The 6,259-nt window shown below is 35.3% G+C and overlaps 1 long non-coding RNA gene across 1 annotated transcript; it reads left to right on the plus strand.

Moving 5' to 3' along the window:
• The first annotated feature begins 3,944 nt into the window (after positions 1–3,944).
• Positions 3,945–4,932, plus strand: LOC145069650 (uncharacterized). Its single transcript, XR_013689595.1, has 2 exons — positions 3,945–4,274; positions 4,631–4,932. It is a non-coding gene; the product is annotated as an uncharacterized LOC145069650 (long non-coding RNA).
• The last annotated feature ends 1,327 nt before the right edge of the window (positions 4,933–6,259 follow it).

A 6,259-nucleotide genomic window follows, 5' to 3' on the forward strand; every position in this document is an offset into this window, starting at 1 on the left:
TCCTAGATGAAATGAACTTGATCAAATGATGGGAAGTCCATTCCATTAAAAATAAGATGAAATTAAATTATTTTTCTAGAGAAAAATGTTCATCATTGCCATGATATCCCTTTTTTGTGTCATCATTTCTTGCAAGCCATATATATATATATATATATATATATATATATATATATATATATATTTCAATTTTATTTTCTATCAACCTAACATAATATAAAATTAGATTGTATTTCATGACAGATTTCAATTCTTTAAAAGATTTGAATTCCTTCATAAACATCCTGCTAACCAAACACTACCTAATTTTTTTTATTAATATTATAGGGTGGTGGTATGCATGAAAGATTGAGTGGGATTACATGGTGTATAAATTGAGCTAATGAGGTAAAGAAGACCTCATCTGGATGGTTGTCCCAATTAAGGGTGGATACAAAAAAAAGATAGATAGGTAGGAGGCGGGAATGCCTCCCTCATATGTTTGGTGCCAGTTGTACCATCTCATTTCCTATGGTCATGCACACCACCCTTAGTGTTTGTCATCTCAAAATGGTAGTGTTATACCTAATCATCGTCATCAATGATAGAAATGAAGATGATATAGGAGGATAACGAGGATATGAGATGACAATGGGCGGAGGTTGTGGGACATAACTATGATAATAAGCAAAATAAATGGCATATCAATATAAAAATGCATAATCATGGTGATTTGTTATCAAATTTACACATAACCATAAATATGATAGAATTAATGAACAAATATCGGTTAAAAATGTTTTTTTTTTTTGAAAAAAAAAGTTAGATTCTATAATTGAATTCAGAAAATATCATCTTGAAATGGTTTTCATGTAAAAAATGATTATTACTAGCAATATTAAATTGCATTTAGGTCGAGGTGCACATATATCGGTTTTAAATTAGTTTCGGTTTAAAAAAAACAGTTTTCTCTATACTTGTAACACCCCGAGTTCAGAAGTGCAAGTTCAGAGTTCTTAGTGTAAATAAGGAAGGTTGACTCGGCGAGTCGATGGGTAGACTCGGCGAGTCGAGTCGCGGTTCAGGTAGCATGTTAAAGTGACCAACTCGGCGAGTCGGCGGCTGGACTCAGCGAGTTGGTGTTGGAATGAGAAAAAACCCTAATCTTCGGGGTTGCCCCCTATTTAAAGGACTTAATGTCTTTCACCCAGACCCCAAATCCCCCAGAGAGTTCCACAAGCCCTAATATCCGAGAGTGTGAGCTTGGAGAAGTGTTTGGAACTTTGAGGAGTGAAATTTGTGAAGGGGACTTGTAGATCAAGAGGCTAGCACCAAGGATTTCGTGTGAATTAAGAACCCACTCCAGTTTGGGCACGTTTTGGGAGGTAATAAACTGTTATCTTAACCTTTTCTTCTAGAATCATTCATATGTGGAGGCTAAGGCTTTCCTTGGTTAAGGAATTTTATTATGGAAGCTAGATCTGAAGCTAAAACTTCATATCTGAACCTCTTTTGAGTCCTAAGCCCATAAAGTTTCCAGTTCTTGCAAGGATGAGACTCTCCTAAGGGGTAAAGCTCTATTGGAAGCTTAGTTTGGTCATTTAGATCCCCTAGAGCCTTGCATACACGTAAAGTTTGCAACTTTACGTGATAATCATGCCCTAGAAGCTTGGATCTACAATATGGAGTTGTTGCATGGCTTAGAAAGCCACTGTATGGATTAAGAACTGAAGCGACTCGGCGAGTCACATGGGTGGACTTGGTGAGTTGTATGAATATGTGCATGGACTCGATGAGTTGGAAGAACAACTCGGCAAGTCTGTTGAAGATTGCCTTGGACTCGACGAGTCTGGTCGAGAAGTCCTAACCTTTTTTGGTTGAGCTGTGAATCGGTGAGTCGAGGAATGACTCAGTGAGTTGAGCAGGAAGGGACTCGGAGCTTGTTGGACTCGACGAGTCTTGGGGCGACTCGGCGAGTTGAGTCGTGGCATGGGAGTTTCTGAGCATAGGAACTCGACGAGTCAACGGGTTGACTCGGCTAGTAGGGTCAACCAGGAAGGTTGACTTTGTCTGAGGACTTTAACTTTGACCAAGGGTTGACCAGTTGACTTCCAAGGGTATTTTGGTAATTATTGGTGTTAATTGGTTTTGGTTATTTGGTAATGATCAGTGGTGGAGTTCGTGCTGGTGGTCGGAGCAGCGTGGCCTTATTTCTTCAAGTCAGCAGTTGCAGGTGAGTTATCCTCACTATATCGACAGGGTCTAAGGCACCAAGGTCGACCCTTTATCGGATGGGAATCTGGGTAGTTGTTTGTTATGCTATTGTTTGGCTATGAATGCATCCGGGTAGTTAGGATGGTATATATTAGAGACCTGGTTAGGGTCGGTATCCTGGTATATAGGATGATGCTATGCTAGTGACTGGTTAGGATGTTGCTATGTTATGTGATCTGCTAGATCGGTTGATTAGTTGTGAATTGCTATATGATTATATGTTTATGTGCACATGGTTGTTGGAATGGGGTTGGGTTGAGGCGGGTCCTGCTTTGTGCTGTAGGCCAACATACCCAGGGCGGACCGGTTAGACCAAAGGCCCGACGAGCGGTCCGGATAGGCTGAAGGCCCCAAGAGGGTGGACCAGACGTGCCGAGGCTCGGATAGTGGACCAGACAGACTGAAGGCCCGGTGCGGGCGGACCAGTCACACTGTATACTTGATATACATGGTTGTTCTGTTTATGATGTGATATGATATGATATGATATGATATGTGTATGGTATTGTGGTTGGTATTTTGGGGGTAACTCACTAAGCTTTCGGGCTTACAGTTTCAGTGTATTGTTTCAGGTACTTCAGGAGACCGTGGAAAGGCGAAGGCGTGACCGTATCGCTCCTCATCCTTATGTTATGATTTTTGGGACGCTCTGATGGAAAATGATTTGAAAACATTTTGTAAACAATGTTATGTTGCTTTTAATTATGATTGAAAAGTTTAAATTTGGTATGAATTTTATAGATGTTACAATACTGGTTTCAGTTATGACTGGTTTTTTTTTGAAAGTGAGAGAAAAAGAAATGAACACTCACGTATTAACACTATGGAGTAACTTTATGACCATATAGCTAATTATCTCATCCTTGGTCTAACCTAAAATGACAGGACTTTTAAACTCTAAAGTTAAGGTTTCCTATTAAACACAACTACAAAAAAAAACTAAAAATTGTGTTGTGATGTAATGGTGTATAGGGTTAGCCCATACAAAACATAACAACCTTTTAAAGGCTTGACCAATATGGTAAGCCCATATGGACAATGCTAGTTTTCTTTAGCAATTTTGGTCAACTATCCACTCAACACATAGTAGATCAATAAACTATTCATGCAAATATATGTGCGACACCTCGGGAAACACAAAATAACACTAATATTATATTAAAGGTTGAAAAACACTAATATTATATTAAGGGCTTGAGTAATTTAATTTGAAAAAATTAATTCACAATAATCAACCAAGAAAAATATTAAAGTCTAGTAGTTTTTATGTAATTTGTCCTAACTCAAAATATAACATATTGCTTTTATTAAGAATAACATAGCATAAAACTATAAAAACATCATGAAAACTTTATGAAAAATTGTTACAAATATGGTCAATTTTTTAAACTCGATTAAAAGCGTAAAATTGAGACGAACTTGTAAAATAAAAAATTTAAACCGTATTCATAACAAAATTTAATATTTAAAATTCTGAATGAAATTTCAAATATAAACTAAAGTTTAAATTCGAATGTTATGCTATATCTTTTTATAGTATTTTTTCTTTAGTTAGCAATTAAAAACAATTCCAATACTATCCTTCCTAAAAACCTGTTAAACGTTTTTTTAACGCAGTTAAAAATAAGAAATCACACACAACAAAACCTTAGGCAGCTAAGTATACACCCTTATAAATCATTATCAATTCTTTCTGTGGCTCAAATGCATCGTTATACAGTAAATTGTGGCCAAATTACGAACCTAGTCGTCAATGTTTATTTGAAATTAAAAATATACCCTCCTTCCTTAGGGAGGCCAAGCCCATATCCGTTATTTTCTATGAAGCCGAAGGACATAACTGGAAATTGCAATGACTATAAATCCCCGATATCGAACAAAGGCACACCAAAATTGGGGATCTGAAGATGATGCTCGGAAAAACAAAGGAGGCTCCGGCGAGAGAGACGGGAAGTTTCGAAAGGGTGGTTGCCCCTCTCTTGCCAACCCATAATCGGATCTGATCCGATCATGTTGAGCCGGTGAGTTTGTCCCCTTTTTCTCAAAAAAAAAAAAACCAACAGCCCTTCAAAACAATAAAACAATAATAAATATATATATATATATATATATATATATATATATATATATATATATATATATATATATATATATATATATATATATATATATATATATATATAGAAAAGGTTCTTTTTTTCATAATCATAGCTCTACATTTTTTGAAATGAGGAGAATTGTGAGCAATGACATTGGATAAAAGATGTTGTGTACAAATTACTTCCCATAAAGAAAAAAGGTCTATTGTGTTTTTGTGTGTTTATATATGTAACTGCGATGGTATTTTGAGATGGCGATGATATTTGATTTCTGTAAGGATTGTTATCCGGGCATCATTAATCGGGCACAGGGTGAAACTCGGCCCGTATCTTGGCGGGGCAACCCGGATGGCATGCAGCAACCGGTGTTGCAGCCATGGCGGTGTCAGACCCCTTTGTTTGACTTCAACTTACAGATCTGAGCCTAATTCTCTTCACTTGATTTTTCAAATGCTTTAATTTTGTAATTCATTATGTTTTAAATTACTCCTTTTCCAAAGAGTATTTTTATCTAAACATAATACAAACATGTCAAACTAATAAAAATAAAAGTAATTGCTCCAGCTTACAGCTTTTTTTTTTTTTTTTTGTTATGACATGCCCATATTTAGTTTTTTCAATAAAATTTTATTTTGCATCAAGATAAAAGTGCATGCAACACCATATCATCTATAATTATACATGCATTTTAACATTCCGTTTTTAGGGGTTTACTTTGTATGAAGTTGATAATAGTTACTTTGTATGAAGTTGGAAAATACAAATTTATAGTAAAAGTTGTAAAATGGTTATGAAGTTGATAATAGTTAAGATAATTTGATAACATGTGAGGAAATGTTTTTTTGTACACAAAGTATCATACTATAGTTAAAATTCTGATTCTCTTAAATGCTTTAAAGTTCTAAAATACTGTAAAAATACATCAAAATGGTATTTTAGATTTTTTATAGTAAAGTAATTTGTCAACTTAAATAAATTTAGTATAAAGACTAATTGTATAACGGTATAATGTGGCGAGGCATAAAGTGTTATTGATCGGCTTTGCATTTGTTGGATATGTGTTGATATGCTGATCAAATGTGAAGAAATTGAAAGCGAATTTTGTGTTTGTTGTTGCGTTTAGTATCATTTTGAATTCATTATAGTCCATTTAGCAGGCGTCCATTCAGATCATTTTTGTTGCTTGAACTCCTTTCGAAACTTCATAGTTTGTATCAATCTCTCACTTTAGGTCTTCTTCCTTTGAAGAAAAATACTTCCAAGTTTTTTAACATACATTGATAATAAATGGATGCAATACAAGTCTAAATGTAAATTCCTTAAAATTGAAGTAAACCATTGTTACCCAATGACTAGACAATAAAATGACAACATCAAGTGCCTTTTGTTCCTGAAGAGAATGTCATTTTGCCCCCCATCAAAATAAACCACAACAACGAATAAGACAACATCAACCTTTTTTATTTTTACGTAAATTACATCCATCAAGCATTCCTAGCAAAGTCGAGCAAGAAGAGGGAAGACACTTGAAGATTTTTGACCATTTCAACACCCACCTCCAAAGCAGCACACCAAAATTGCAGGAAAAGAAAGAAAAGATGGTCAATGCTTTCATCCATTCTTGCAAACAGGGCAAATAGTGGAAACCACTCCAATCCTACGACGAACCAGATTAGGAGGGGTAAAGAATGTGATGTTGAAACAAGCGCCAAATAAAAAAGTTAATTTTAAGAGGCAGCCAATTAACCCATTGAAATTTTATAAATATGAAAATGATGGAGGTTTGAAGAACATTCAACAAAACCATGCACCACTATCAACAAACATTGACCACCAAATACTACCACCATCAATCTCCTGTCATCATACCTATTAACCAAAAGACCATTAAACAAAATTCAACCTAG

The sequence above is a fragment of the Lactuca serriola genome, chromosome 8 (genome assembly GCF_051521515.1).
Source record: "Lactuca serriola cultivar US96UC23 chromosome 8, Lser_US96UC23_V15, whole genome shotgun sequence".
NCBI classification, from domain to species: Eukaryota; Viridiplantae; Streptophyta; class Magnoliopsida; order Asterales; family Asteraceae; genus Lactuca; species Lactuca serriola.